General features: G+C 56.7%; 1 protein-coding gene across 1 annotated transcript in view; it reads right to left on the bottom strand.

Moving 5' to 3' along the window:
• The window catches only part of P2RY8 (P2Y receptor family member 8), a 44,911-nt gene extending 42,691 nt beyond the window's left edge, over window positions 1–2,220 (bottom strand). Inside the window, exon 1 of the mRNA XM_045537898.1 lies at window positions 1,920–2,220. The gene's annotated coding sequence lies outside the window, so the exon portion shown is untranslated. The remainder of the gene's footprint in view (window positions 1–1,919) is intronic.
• Window positions 2,221–15,492: the final 13,272 nt, after the last annotated feature.

The raw sequence follows: 15,492 nt of genomic DNA, 5'->3' as shown, positions 1-15,492 counted from the left end.
CGCCCGGTTCGGGGGCACGCGCGGTCGCCAGCTGCCCTTGGAACCCGCTCCGTGGAACGCAGAGCCCGCGCGGGGGGCGGCGAGGACGTGGGCCCCGCTGCCCACGCAGAACTGTCGCTGGGGTTCCCTGCGCTCAGCCGGGCCCGCCCACTGCGCCGCGCTCTGCGCTCTGATACGGCGTCCTTCCGCGGAATCCGCCCTCCTCACTGCCTCGGGGGACAGAAAAGGGGATGTGGGAGGTGGGAGGTTGGGGAGGGAACGGCCCTGAACTTGCGGGGGCCACGCCCGACGGGGCAGCGCTGCGCGGGGGCGAGAGGGGACCCGCCCCCTGCCAGCCAGGGGCGTCTCCAGACGGGGCAGGCGGGCAGGTGGGTGTTGAGCGCCGTCTCCAGTCATCCTGGCACTAACCCGTTGCTTCCAATCCGCAGCCCCTCCCCGGCGCTAAGGCGAAAGCACAGACCTCGGTCTGGGCATGGCCCGGTGGCGGTGGGGCCCTCGCCAGATGGGGACGTCCCGGGACACGTCAGAAACCACGACGGCGCGCGCTTTGACAAAACGGCGTCCTGACGGGCATGCGCGCGCCCGGTGGCCTGTGTCCTATTTAGTCTCCTCCTCGGGGGTGGGGCTGGGGGTGGGGGGACGCCAACCTTGGCGACGCGGTGGGGGGGACATCCTGGGCGCACACCGCCGGGTCTCCATGAGTGCCCGTCCGGCAGGGCAGTGCCCAGATGGAAATGCCATTCTTCCAACATGGAAAGGTTTTAAGAGACGTGTCTGGGCCTGTTTGTCAAAGTCGCGTGGGAAACGCACGTTCCGTTTACGACCACGGGCTCTTAACGGGACCGGAGACACGGGGTAAGCGCCAGGGGTGTCCGTGTATCCGCGTCCCCCGCCCCAGTCCCCCAAGGTGTTGACTTAGGGCCCTGCTGACACAGACTAGGCCCTGCTCACATTGAATAAGCATGACGGCGACAGAAAGAAAAAAAAAAAAAGCAAAAACAACAACAACAAAAAACCCTTAATGTTTTGGTTACAGAGACTCGCAACTTGTGGTTCCTCTTTTCACAATGTGACCCAGACCACAGCAGCCAGCCCAGTTTGCGTGGCCGGGAATTTCCAGGTCGGCTCCCCCTGCCAAGGGGACAGTGTGGGGGGCTCTTTGCTCAGTTCTCTGGGGACGGATTGGAAGCCCTGTGTATGCAGAACCCGGGATGCTAAGTGAACTGGTGCAAATGCCCTGGGTCTGATGTCTCTCTCGGCACCAAGGGGACACCTCACTCGTCCCAGCCACCCCTCCCAATACAATATTTTATTTTATTTTAGAGACAGACCCTTACTCTGTCACCCTGGGCTAGAGTGCAGTGGCATCATCATAGCTCACTGCAACCTCCAACTCCTGGGCTCAAGCCATCCTCCTGCCTCAGCCTCCCGAGTAGCTGGGACTACAGGTGCCACCACGCCCGGCTAATTTTTCTACTTCCTTATAGAGATGGGGGGTCTCTCTCTGCTGCCCAGGCTGGTCTTGAACTCCTGGCCTCCAGCGATCCTCCCCCCCTCAGCCTCCCAAAGTGCTGGGACCACAGGCGTGGGCCACCGCGCCCGGCCCCACAATGCTTTACATGTGGCGGCTTTCTCTCTGCCCAGCCTCTTTGGGGTTAACCTCCAGGGAGGTGCATTTTGCCGAATGAGTTTTTAAAGACAGGTGTCTTGCAGAGCTGGGGCATTCGAGCATTTCTCGGCTAAGTGATTGAGTAGCTCCGTAAGGTTCTTTCTGGGGGGGTTGCACTCACGGTGTCGGCCGACCAAGAGGAGAACGTATCCCATGTAGTTTGCACACCCCGTGTCTCTGGAGCACGCCACACGCACCCTCCCTTAGTCCCTGACAGCGCACACACAGTGGGAAAGTTCAGTTAGCTCACCTGTGGCAGCGGCGGCAGTCACAGCCCCGTGGACGGCCTTCAGGCGGTGTGATCAGAAGTCTAAGCCAACAGCTGTGCCTCAGAGCCCGGGACGCAGGAAGCCGGCTGTCACTTTGCACGCCCTGGTCGCCCCGAGTGCTGCTTTCTGCAAGTGTCCCTGCGAGCAAACGGCTCTCCTTGCAGGGGCCAACCCAGCTCCCCAGCAGGTATCGAAGGGGGCATTCTGCTAGCTGGCCACGCAGGCCACCGGCCGCGCCGTCCCCAGATGCAAATTCTGCAAACTCCACCTCCGGGCGGGCCACCACGGTGCGGACCCGGGCTTAGGTAGAAAGGAAGCCCGTTTTGAAATTTCCTGTCTAACTGTCTGCTTGCTCTTGTGAACAGCCAGACCCGTTGGAACAACGTCTGTCTGCGAGTGGCGCCGCTAACCGCCCGTGGCAGCCCCCGCCTCCCTCCCGCTCGCCGCTCACGGGGCGGGGCGGGGCCGGGTCCGAGAACCGCGGACCTCCGGACGCGTTTCAGCGGGATGCGCGCCCGCCGCTCCTCTGTGCGTTTTCTGCAGAAAGAAAACCTCTCAAATGAGGCAGAAAGAGGAATCATTGTCCTAGCGTTGTAGCAGGCAGGGAACTGAAATTTCGTTCCCGGACAGAGCAAATTTCTGCGTTATTATATTTAATTAAAAAAAAATGTAGGCCGGGCGCGGTGACTCACGCCTGTAATCCCAGCACTCTGGGAGGCCGAGGCGGGAGGATCGCTTGAGCTCAGGAGTTCGAGACCAGCCTGAGCAAGAGCGAGACCCCGTCTCTACTAAAAATAGAAAGAAATGAGCTGGACAGCTAAAAATATATACAGAAAAATACTAGCCGGGCGTGGTGGCACATGCCTGTAGTCCCAGCTACTCAGGAGGCTGAGGCAGGAGGATCGCTTGAGCCCAGGAGTTTGAGGTTGCTGTGAGCGGGCTGATGCCACGGCACTCACTCTAGCCCGGGCAACACAGCGAGACTCTGTCTCAAAAAAAAAAAAAAAATGTAAAGAAAAAGTATGCCAACAGCACCTATTTCCTCTTACATTGTAAAGCCATAGTCACTGTGACATCTCTTGGTACGCAGCCAGAATGCGTGACAAGCCACACAGACCATGGGTGCTGATAAACCAGGCTCCCAGAGCTGGTCACGGGTCCCCCAGGATCGGTTGGTCACTCGGCATCCCACGCTCGAGGTCCTGTGAGGGCTGAGGAGGGTCAGCAGTGTCCCTGCATGTGTGAGTGCATGTGACAAATTCACAAAAACACGTGCTTCAGGAAAGCAGAGCTCCAGCTCCCAGAAAGGTGTGTCTGAGAAGCAGGTTTCTACGCTCCGGCATCCTTGGCCGTGCGGAACAGCAGCTGGTTCCCGTGACTCAAGGTAGGAGGCTGGAGAGATTCCCGGGCCTCCCTGAGTCAGTAAAGACCACACTGTTGCTCAAAGGGAATGCAGGGTGGGCTGGCTCAAGGCTCCGGTGGCGATGTTTTCATCAGCCAATCAATACTTCACCTTATTTTATGTGTTCTTCTGTTTAGACACACGTTATTGAATCGATACTGTTGACTCTTTCATATTGAACTCACGCCCAACACTGCAACTCTTGTCTGAACGAAGCTTCTCTAACACTTGTGTTTTCTCCGAGAAGCACATCACAACATTCTAGCACTAGGAAGGCTACGCAGCCGTTCAACACTGCGCCTGGGCAGGGAGGCATTGAGAACAGCGAAATCACCAATGAAAAGAATCAAAATGCAAAAAACGTGGCACTCAGCCGGGCGCGGTGGCTCAGGCCTGTGATCCCAGCACTCTGGGAGGCCGAGGCCGGAGGATCACTTGAGATCAGGAGTTCGAGACCAGCCTGAGCAAGAGCGAGACCTGTCTCTGCTACAAATAAAAAAATTAGTTGGGCATCATGGTGCGTGCTTGTTGTCCCAGCTACTCAGGAGGCTGAGGCAGGAGGATCGCTTGAGCCCAGGAGTTGGAGGCTGCAGTGAGCTATGATGGCACCACTGCTCTCTGCTGGGGCAGTGAAGCAAGACTCTGTCTGAGGGGAAAAACACACACACACAATAAACAAAGCAAAACAAAACAAAGCATGGCATTCAGCAGACCTCAAAAAGAGCCCTTGCTTAAAATACGAGCTGAAGAAAGAAGGCGGAGTGTCGCTTTGTTCAAACTCAGCTGGCCACGTGCTCATGGTGACCCCAATTTTTCACTGCTCTGTGCATGTCCAAGGATGTCTGCAAAATTGTCAGAAGTGTTGGTTTGGAGGATCCCAGGTGTGAACCTCCGTCTGAGGCTCTGAGGCCCGGGAAAGCCGGAGGTGTGAGCTCCATTCCGAGGGTAGAAGAGGAGATGGGATAATTCAGCTGGATTATGGATATAGGAAACGGTGGTAAATATTTTTTATTCATCTTTTTATTGTCGTCCTACTCTCGGTGAATGCAGTGAGGCCCAGCCACACGGGTCAGGTCAGTCTGCGTCAGGCAGCCTATTGGTCCATTTGTTAACCCCATTGGTGACACTGTCAGACACAGCCAGATGGAATGTCTAATGTGGGCACCCCAAAAGCCAGACCAGTTGACACTAACCCTAACCTCACACCCCAGTCCCGTGCTAGACTGGGCACCACTGCAGCTCCTGAATGCAATTCGTGCTTGCAAATTGCGTAACCCACGTGAATAGCCAACCGCACTTGGACGTCAGTGAATCCCGCCACCCGTCGTTCCTGAGCTACCACACTGATGTCCACGGGACATGCATAGAAAATGATCTTATAGGGGCTGTGTTGGCATTCCAGGGCGGCCCTAGCACAGTCCCATAGAGCGAGCATGTGTTGAACCACATACATTTATCCTTTTATCCTCTCACGTCCTGGGGGCTGGAAGTCCCAGATCCAGGGGTCTCAGGGCTGGTCCCTCCTGAGGCCTCTCTCCTGGGCGTGTAGACGCCGTCTTCTCCCTGTGTCCTCACGGGGTCGTCCCTCTGTGAGTGTCTGTGTCCCCGTCTCCTCTGGTTATAAGGACACCAGTCCTGTTGGGTCAGGGCCCACCCTAGTGCCTCAGTTTACCTTAATCACCTCTTTAAAGACTCATCTCCAAACACAGCACAGTCTGAGGTCCTGGGGGTCAGGGCTCCAACACAGGAATTCTGGAGAGAGACACCATGTAACCTGTCACAGGGATAACTTATTCATCTGAACAGAAAGCTCTGAGGTCTGACTACCCTGGCCCGGTGTGAACCATGAACTGATGTCTGAGAGCTGATTTTAAAAGAACCTCACGTGGTTCCCAGGAGGGTCATGCAGGGTTGAGCCCCGAGTGCCAGGGTTTCTTGCAGAGAAATGTATCATCAGCCACCTCCAAGGGACAGGATGTGGGAGAGGGAAGTTTTGCACATCACAGGGGTGGCTGTGATGGCTCAGAGGTGCCCAGGTGAGGGCCAGAGGGTCTCTGAGAAGGAACAGAGAGGGACCAAGATGGCCCTGGGTCTAGCGGATTCAGGATGCACATATTTGGCTGTGGGTTTCTGCGTCCTGTTAGATATAGGAGGTTTTGTACTTAGGTATAGGATGCTGCCTCTTAGTAGATATAAAATGCTCTATTAGGTATAGGATGCTGCCTCTTATTAGACATAAAATGTTCTATTAGGTATAGGACGCTGTATCTTATTAGATATACAATGTTCTGTTAGTTATAGGATGCTGCCTCTTAGTAGATATAAAATGCTCTACCATTAGGTACAGGATGCTGTATCTCGTTAGATATAGTATGCAGCGTTATTAGCTATAGGATGTTGGGTCTTACTAGATACAGGATGCTATGCTATTAGCTGCAGGACTCTGTGTCTTATTAGATGTAGGATACTGCATTATTAGCTATAGGATGTTGGGCCTCATTGGATGGAGGATTCTGTGTGATTGGTTGTGGGATCTCGGGCTTATCAGACGTACCGTAGGATGCTCTGTTACCGGGGACAGGATGCCGGATCCAGCCCTGAGGCAGCCCAGGCTGTGGCTTCCGTTCTTCCTACACCGCTCACGTCTGGGCTCCTTGTTCCACACGGGAAAGCCCTTCCCTTCTCCTCTCAGTCTTGCGGGATGCAACAGAGGGCGCAGGGACAAGCCGATGGCACCGCAGGGGCGGAGGACGCTTGCGGGAGGCAGGAGCCCGGTGTGTGTCAGGGGCCGCGGCCGCGGGAGCTTCCCGCTCTGAGGGCGGAGGTAGCGATGCCCGAGTCACCAGGCTCCGAGGCCGCACCGGGAGGCTGCGCGTATTTAGTGCATTCGAACGCGGGGACCCTCAGGGACCAAGGCGCAGAGACCTGCCGGATTCCGAAGGCTGAGTGCGGACGTCGAGGTTACCTTCTCGCAGCGAGCCCCTCTCTGACGGCCGCGAGCCCCAGCCTGGCATTCCACAACCCCGTTCTGTAATGCTGTCTTCGCTCCACGGGTCTGTGACCAGCTGACAGCCGCTAATATCATTTACTTAAGGATAGCTGTCCCGGTCCCCACCGCCCCCGGCTTGCAGGTGCTGTATCCATCCTCCCCGAGGCTCCGCGGAGGCGCCTGTAGGCGGGGTTGGAAAGGAGGGAATGGAGACGGAGCGGCTTCTACTCCCCCGACCCCTGGGGCAGTCAGGGGACACCCAAGGAGGGTGAGCACCCAAAAAAGTTGGGGCTCTGCAGCCCGGGGAAGGAGAGGGCTGGGCTGGGGGCGTGGCTGCCCGGCCTGGCTGTCTGCGTGGAGAGACGTGGCACCCCCAGGACGGACGGCGGCAGGCTCTAGCTCAGCCTGGCCACAGCCCCAGCCGTGACTCCAGCGGGTTTCGCAGGTAACCTGAGTTAGTGCAGAGGGACCGCTGCTTGCTGCTGCGGGGACAGGTCTTGCTTGGATGCTGTAGCAGCGTCCTCTGAAGGATGGGATTGCCACGGCTGTCGGGGTCTGAGGGTCTCCGCTGAGCATCTGGGATAATCCTGTAGGACCCAGCGCTCCTGCAGACGGAGTGCTGCCCCCTAAGGGGCCCGACGGGGCCGTGGGGAACAGCACAGGGTCTGCCGTCTCGGCTGCACGTAGAGTCTGGTGCACAAAGAGAGCAGCTTCATGGAGGCTGCTGCAGTGACACGCCCAGACACGGGGCCACACACCGACACTAGCACGGACCCTCACCACACCCTCACACACACCAGCACAGGTCACCTGATGTAGTCACAGATTCTGTGGGTTAGGACGCAGACATCTTTGGGGACACTATTCTGTCGACCACATGGGATTAAGACGTGGACAGTGGTTCCACCCTGGAGATTTTCCTTTTCCTTTATGCAATAAGAAGTCTGGCGATGAGCCCGTCAGCGTGGGGCTGACAGATGCATGGTGCCATTGAGGCACCCATGTCATCTTGTCTGCCTTCACCGCTCTCCTTCGTGTCTGAGGATCCTCATCGTTGCTGCCTCATGGCCCAAAGTGGCTGCCAAGGCACCAGGCATCACGTCTGCATGGGGGGAAGGGACAAGGAGAGGACCTATGCCAGCCTGCTCTCCTCAGTGTCTGTCCTCTTAAGCTGGAAGATGCATCTTTCTTGGCATCCCTGCAGCCAGCAGACTTCCTCTCACACGATATAGTTAGAGCCCAGGGGCCACGGCCAGGGTAGCTGGGAATCCACGGGGTCTTCCATGGACCAGACAGAGAGGACCGACTCTCCAGAATGCAGTCGCCTCCTGCCTTCCCACGTGAAGAACCTGCATTGGCTTGTTTTCCTCACACCCCTGCAAGACTGCAGCCCCATAATCAACTGTCTTGGGGCAAGCTGTGGGGTGGGTGGGGTGAAACCCCACAGCAATAGCACCTGTGGCCACCGTGGCTGTGAAAGCGTTTCCTGGACACTTTTGCAGCTGCCATGCGGTCCCAGAGCCTGCGAAGGGGACCTCACTTGGAAATAGGGTCTTTGCAGTTGCAATTAAGTGTCTCAAGATGAGGCCATCCTGGATCAGGGAGGGCCCTAAACCCAATGACAGTGTCCTCCTGAGATACAGCAGAGGGGACACAGACGCAGAGGAGAAGCCACGTGGAGACGGAGGCAGAGGCTGGAGGGACGCGGCCACAAGCCCAGGGACGCCTGGAGGCCCCAGGAGCTGGGAGAGGCGGGAAGGAGCCTCCCCTGGAGCCTGCGGAGGGAGCGCGGCCCCGAGACCCCTGCGTGTCGCACTCCTGGGCTCCGGGCCTGGGAGAGGGATGCATGACTGTTGTTTGAGGCCCCCCGGACATTTGTGGGCATTTGTTGCTGCAGCCCCGGAAGCGCCTGCAGGAGGAGGCGGTCCAGGTCGGGGTGCCAATGTGTTTGGAGGTTTTCTCACCCTTTTCTGTGTTCGCATCCCCTCCCCTTCCTGCCGCCCTGGTGTTTATTTTTATTTTTTATTTTTTTTGAGACAGAGTCTCGCTCTGTTGCTCGGGCTAGAGTGAGTGCCGTGGCATCAGCCTCGCTCACAGCAACCTCCAACTCCTGGGCTTAAGTGATCCTCCTGCCTCAGCCTCCCGAGTAGCTGGGACTACAGGCATGCGCCACCATGCCCGGCTAATTTTTTCTATATATTTTTAGTTGTCCAGCTATTTTTTTTTTTCTATTTTTAGTAGAGACGGGGTCTCACTCTTGCTCAGGCTGGTCTCGACCTCCTAAGCTCAAGCGATCCTCCTGCCTCGGCCTCCCAGAGTGCTAGGATCACAGGTGTGAGCCACCGCGCCCGGCCCCGCCCTGGTGATAAACGCATTCTTCCTTGGTGACTTCTAAGTCTGAGAGACAGACGTGGGCCCGGGCAATGGTGGGTGGGCCGTGGGGTGAGCAGAGGGTCCCCAGGTCTTCCTTCCCGCTCCGGCCTCCGGGCGAGGAGAGGTGCGTGGACGATGGCAGAGATGTATGTCCCGGCGAATCTTCCCTCACCTCCTTGGCCCTGGCTTCGGGGAGCGCAGTGTATGGGGGACCCTTCGCAGCAGGGGTGGGACCACCCAGCCCTGCAGCTGGGGGTCTGCCTGGGCTTTCTCGAGAGTTGGGCTGGAGGACCAGGAAGGCAGGGACAGAGCCACCCAGAGTCCTGGGACCCAGGAGCTGAGGACAGACCCAGGGTGCACGGTGTGTGTGCATGTGTGTACCAAGGGAGACTCACACGACATAAAATTCACCAGCGGGAAGTGAACAAGTCAGGAATAGTGAGTGCACTCAGCACATTGAGCAACCATCACCCCTACTGAGTTTTGCAACATTTTTATTCCCTGTTCCCCATAAAAAAGACCCTGTACCCATTAGGTGGTCACTATCTATCATCCTTCCCCAGTCCCTGGCACTGTCCATCTTTTCTGTCTCTATGGGTGTGCCTGCCCCGGACCTTTCTTAGGAATGGAATCCTACAATACCTGCCCTTTGGGGTCTGCCTTCTGTCACCGAGCACCCCGTCTTCATGATCCATGCACATTGCAGGAGTTATCAGAGCCTTGTTCCTTTTTCATGGCTGTGTAATATTCCACCATGTGGACGGACCACACTCTCTTTATCCACTTACCCACCCACAGGCATTTGGGTTGTTTCCACCTTTTGGTGTCTGAGAATCATAGTACTGGGAACATGGGTGCGCTGGGTTTTCCAGTTTTTTTTTTTTCTTTTTCTTTTTCTTTTTTTTCCCCCAGAGTCTGTGCTTTCAATTCTCTTGTTTATACACCCAGAAGTGAAATGCCTGGGTCATGGGATAGCCCGTGACTGACTCTGAGGTGTCGCCAAGTTATTTTTCAGGGTAGTTGCGGCGTTTTACGCTCTCACCAGCCACACGCGAGGGTCCGATTACTCCAGTCCTGGCCGGCTTGTCCCGGGCTGGGTTGGACGCAGGTGGGCGGGACCCGGGGACCCGGTGCAGTGCGCACGAACTTCGGGTTTGGGGCAGAGCACGGAGGAAGGTCTCCGCCCGTGGCTGCCCTGGAGTGCATTGGTTTTTCGGAGGACAGGAGGGAGGTGACGAAACGGCACCAGCTCCACGGGAATCACCCGCACATCCCCTGCGGTGATGGACTCTTACAGCCCTCGCTCCTGCCTGCAGAGTGTCCATTTCCTGCGATCAGCTCACTTCGGGGGGGCCCCCTGGGGTGCAAACTCCCTGCAGCTCTTGGGCAGCAAAGGCCTGATGTCACCCACTTTCGCCCCAAGAGAGGGGCCCTCACGTCCGACGTGCAGCCTGCCTCTCTCCGTGCGGCCGACGCAGTCCCGGCTGAGACCGGAGCAGACCACTCCGCCCCGCCCGCGGACCCTCCCAGGGCCTCGGGGCAGGTACAGTCCCCGATGACGTGCTTGAGAATTTGTCTACCTGCCCAGGTTTATTTGCAACCCCAAAATCAGTAACTCGAGGGTCTTGACATGGAGTGACCCTGCGTTCCGGAACTTGGAGATCTGTGTGTGACCCCAGGAGAGGTTGAACCACGTGGCGCTCCGCCTTCCCGCATCTGCGCATCCCGGAAGCAAGCAGCCGCTTCTATTTCTGTGCAGCGCCCTGTCGTTGGCGTGTTTGCGCTGTTTGCGGGTGGTTTTGCTGTGCAAATGCCCCCCACGCCAGCGCTGGAGTGTGGTCTGATGTTTCTAAGCACAAAAAGGCTGCGAGGCGCCTGACGGAGAAGATGCGTGCAGTCGTGCGTGCCGGGCGGCGCTGGCTGTTGGCCGTGACTTCAGCGTGAACCAGTCCGTGATAGCAATTCAATAAAACGTCTTTAAACAGCAACACACACAAAACAACGACCAGGTGATGAAGATCCAACAGAGGCTTGAGGGACGCCAACCCTACATTTCTCCTGGAGCAACGGTTCCGTATTTGCACGTCCAGCCTTTGACGTTGGCGGACACACGTACCTTGAATTAGGGACGTCGGCTGCAGGTGAGGTCTGCTCAGACCTGGGCCAGCTCGGGCGCGCCCTGAGGAACCCAGAGGTGCCACCGACATAACCTGACGCATTTTGGACAGATGTCACCTGTGCGCATCACCCCTTCCTGGTGCCCTCCCCAAGGAGCATTTGCTCTGTTGGGTGAATGCAGGAATTGGAGGCGGTTTCGTTTGTGGAAAACGTGGACTGCAAGAAACCGTCCATTCCGAGAGCTTCTTCCTGGGGTTTGTGGGGGAAGGGGTGACGTGGCTGAGAAGTGATACGGAAAAAGAGTCGTGCCTGGTTGTCGCAGCTCACGTGACTCCGGAGACTTCCCTGCACGTCTAGTCGCTGGAAGACTGAAGTCAGTTCTCCCAGCGGTGTGGGCCCACCCAGCTGTTGAAGGCAAGTTTAGGATGACGGATGGTGACACAGCAATGAGCCCTGTCCCCACTCACCTGAACCCTGAGCCTCCTCCACTTAGGCGTTTGCTGTGAGTGGAGGGTCTGCTCTCAGTCTGCTGGGGTCTGCGTGTGTGTGTCCCCCCAAATTCCTATGCTGAAATCCTCACCCCCAAGGTGGTGGGATCAGGAGGTGGGATTGGGGAGGGGATGAGGTCCTGAGGGTGGAGCCTCATGGATGGGACCAGTGTCCTTATAAAAGGGACCCCAGAGAGCTCCCTCGCCCCGTCCACCACGTGAGGACACAGCGAGAAGGCGCCATCTATGAACCAGGAAGTGAGTCCCCACCAGACACAGCCTCTGCCACGCCGGGATCCTGGACTTCCAGCCTCCAGGGCTGTAAGCAATGCATGTCTGCTGTGTACACATGGCCCAGGCTGCGGTGCTTTGTTCTAGCAGCCCAAATGGTCTACACCACCACCCTGAAACACGAGGGGTGCAGCCCCAGCACAAGAGAGCAAACTCACTTCAAAGTCACCTTTCAGAGAAATCCTGACCCAAGAGACGGCAACCCCAGCCCCAAGCTTGAGCTTGGCAGCCCCGTGTTTGACTTTGCACGAAGCCTTCCCGGTGACCCGGTTTCCTCCTTTCCTCTCTGCAGGGCTGGGCGGGCCTGTTGTTGACTGCAAAACCGGCAAGGGCAGGGGGAAAAGGAAACGCCACACCCTCCGCCACCCTGTGCCAGGCACCCTCCTTGGCCCTCTTCACCTGGGGGTGCCGGCTTTCTGCAGAGCTTGGCAGCGACAAAAACCTCAAGAAAAAAAAAAAAAATAAGAAAAACAAGAGGCCCCGGCAGGCGATGTCACCTCCCTGCAGACCTGGCCGTGGGGTCTCCTCGGGGGCCCGATGCTCCAGTGTCAGGAGGGGATCCAAAAAGGCAGGCGTCCCCGTTACCTGCTGCTCAGAGGTAAAGGCTTTGTGGCTGTTTTTCCTCCTCCTTAAATCGGTCAGGAAGGGGAACCGCAGAGAAATATCCTCGGGAGCACACAACAGCCCGAAGGTGGAAACAACCCCAGCGTTCATCAGAAGTAAGTGGATAAACAGAGCACGGTCCGTGCACAGAGTAGAATATTACGCAGCCAGGAAAAGGGATGGAGCCCTGACACCTGCTGTAGTGGGACACGGGCCATCCGCACAGTGGAATATTATGCAGCCAGCAAAAGGGACGAGGCTCTGACACCTGCTCCAACATACATGAACCTCGAAGGCATCATGCTCAGTGACAGAAGCCAGACACCAAAGGCCCCATGCTGTAGGATGCTGTTTATATGAAATGTCCAGAACAGGCGAACCCACAGAGACAGTAGATTAGTGGTTGCCGGGGGCTGGGAGCGGGGTGGGGAGTGACTACATGAAGGATACAGGGTCTCCTTTTGGGGTGGTGAAAAATTCTAGAACTAGACAGAAGTGAAGGCTGCACAACATGGTGAATCTGCTAAATGCCCGTGAGCCGTACATTTTGGAAAGATAAATTGTATGGTATGTGAATGTTGCCTCCATTAAAAAAATGAAAAAGGGCCAGACAGCCTTGCCTCCGTTCCTGGGGACGTCAGCGCCCCGCTAGGGCTGCCGTCTTCCCGGCGGGGTCCCCACGCATGCTGTGTGCCGGGGGCCCAGACCTTGGCGGACTCGCCCTCGTAACTCAGGCTACGTCTGATTTGGGGCTAAACTTGCTGTGTCATCACTGCTCCCCGGTGAGGAAGACCAGGGTGGCCGATGAAAGAAATCAGACTCCAGAGATCAGAAGCCAAGAGGCTAAACGGACTCGCAGGGTTTACAACAAACACGGCACAGCTGCTGCTGCTCAGGAAACGCATGAACGGCGTATTTTTGTCTCTTTCTCACCCCCGGGGTTTGGTTTCTAAGGTGCCGCGGGGCCGGCTGTCTGAAATGACAAGTGGGTCTTCAAACAGAAAGCGAACCCGGGGCCAGTGTGGACGTGGCCGGGGCCAGCGGGGTCTCTCTGGGCTCCCCGCCAAGGACGCGGACCCCCCCATGAGAAGAGACCCCCACGGCTGGGCCGTCCATCCCCTCTCTGCCTCCCGGCCCGGGGCCCCCAGAGCCCAAATTCTCCACTCACAAGGGACATGGCAGTTTATACTTTTTCAACACCCGCGAGGACTGGTTTCCTGTGGCTGGTGACATAAATCACTACAGAGTCCATGGCTTAAAACAACGGAAATTTGTTCTCTCATGGCCTCTGGAGGCCAGACCTTCCGCGGCAAGGTGTCGGTGGGGGTCTCGCTCCCTCCGAAGGCTCTAGGGGAGCGTCCCCCCTCGTTAGGGACTGAATGCTTCTTTCCACACCTCTGTGGATTCCCCTGTTCTGGACATTTCGTATAAACAGAATCCTACAACATGTGGCCTTTGGTGTCTGGCTTCTGTCACCGAGCACGATGCCTACGAGGTTCACGTATGTTGTAGCAGGTGTCAGAGCCCCGTCCCTTTTCCTGGCTGTGTAATATTCCACAGCCCCAGTTCTTACGCTGAGGCCCTATAATGATGGTATTCTATTAGCAGGTGGGGGTGTGGGGAGGTGATTGGGTTTAGATGAGGGATGAGGTAAAGATGGTGGGGTCCCCGTGATGGTATTAGGGTCCTTATAAGAAGAGGTCATTCTCTCTTTGTCTCTCTCTGTCTCCACCGTGTGAGGACACAGTGAGGAGGTGACAGTCTGCACACCAGGAAGGTGCGAATCTGCCAACACCTCGATCTGGGACTTCCGGCCTCCAGAACGGTGACAAGTAAGTGCTATTAAAGTCCCCAGGCTGTGAGACTTTGTGAGAACTGTCTGAGCTCACGGACAGATTCCCGCCTCTCCCAGCTCCTGGGGACTCCAGGCGTCCCTGGGCTTGTGGCCGCGTCACTCCAGCCTCCGCCTCCATCTCCACGTGGCTTCTCCTCTGCGTCTGTATCCCCTCTGCTGTCTCTTAGGGGGACGCCTGTCATTGCGTTTAGGGCCCTCCCTGATCCGGGATGGCCTCATCTCGAGGTCTCTAACTTAATTCCATCTGCAAAGACCCTGTTTCCAAATAAGACCCCTTCACAGGTACGGGGTTTAGGGTTTCAACGTACATTTATTGGGGAATGCTTCAAACCCCAAGAGAGGGGTTGTGGTTGCCCTAAACTCAGCTGGCGTCAGCCCATCTTGGCCACCAAGCCCTCCCTCGGTTGCTGGCCTGCCCCAAGTGACGACACGTGTGGATTGTGGTCTGGACACGCTCAACACAGGACCCAGCTGCTCAGCTCGGAAACGACTGCCTGATGCTTTTACAAAATGACGTGGGACATTGGGCCCGGGATGGGAACCGTGTGCACCAAGACCAAGTTCTCCCATCCCGCAGGCAGCCGCCTCTGCCCTGCGGCGGCCGGTCCCACTGTGAACTGGCCACCAACCGGTTTTCTCCCCAGGTCTTGGCTGGTGAGGCCTTGAGCAAGGAAGACATCTGTCACCTCACTTTCCTCGTCTCCACAATCAAAAATAATAATAATAATAAATCTCCTCCCAGGGTTCAATGGATGGATGTGTCATTAGCCAGCTATGAAGCCCCGACTCGGCACGATGCCTCATTTAACGGAAAAGGGGCCGGGCATGATGGCTCACGCCTCTAATCCCAGCACTCTGGGAGGCCGAGGCAGGAGGATCGCTGGAGGTCAGGAGTTTGAGACCAGCCTGAGCAAGAGCAAGACACCACCTCTACTAAAAATAAAAAGAAATTATCTGGCCAACTAAAAATATATATAGAAAAAATTAGCCGGGCACAGTGGCGCATGCCTGTGGTCCCAGCTACTCAGGAGGCTGAGGCAGGAGGATCACTTGAGCCCAGGAGTCTGAGGTTGCTGTGAGGCAGGATGATGCCACGGGACTCTAGCCCAGGTGACAGAGCAAGACTCTGTCTCAAAAAAAAAATAAAAAATAAAAAATAAACCAGAAAATGGAAGTGGACCCAGACAGGTCAGTATCTTGTTCTGGGAGGTCAGCGGGGCTGGGACCACCCGGGCAGGTTGACACTGAATGTACCAGCAGCATGTTTTTATTTGCAGCAGAGACGCATGCAAACTGTTTAGGATGTAGAAATCTCCAATCTCTGCAAACTTTAGGGCAGATGTACAGCAGGCCATGGATAAACAGCAAGGATTCCTCTCTGCTATGTACCCTTCCTTCCCTACGCTGAGACGCTTGGAGCGTGGTACTGAGGTCG

This window comes from Lemur catta, chromosome X (genome assembly GCF_020740605.2).
Source record: "Lemur catta isolate mLemCat1 chromosome X, mLemCat1.pri, whole genome shotgun sequence".
In the NCBI taxonomy this organism is placed as follows: Eukaryota; Metazoa; Chordata; class Mammalia; order Primates; family Lemuridae; genus Lemur; species Lemur catta.
Note: the sequence above shows the minus strand (reverse complement) of the source record. Positions and strands in the feature narration are given on the sequence as shown.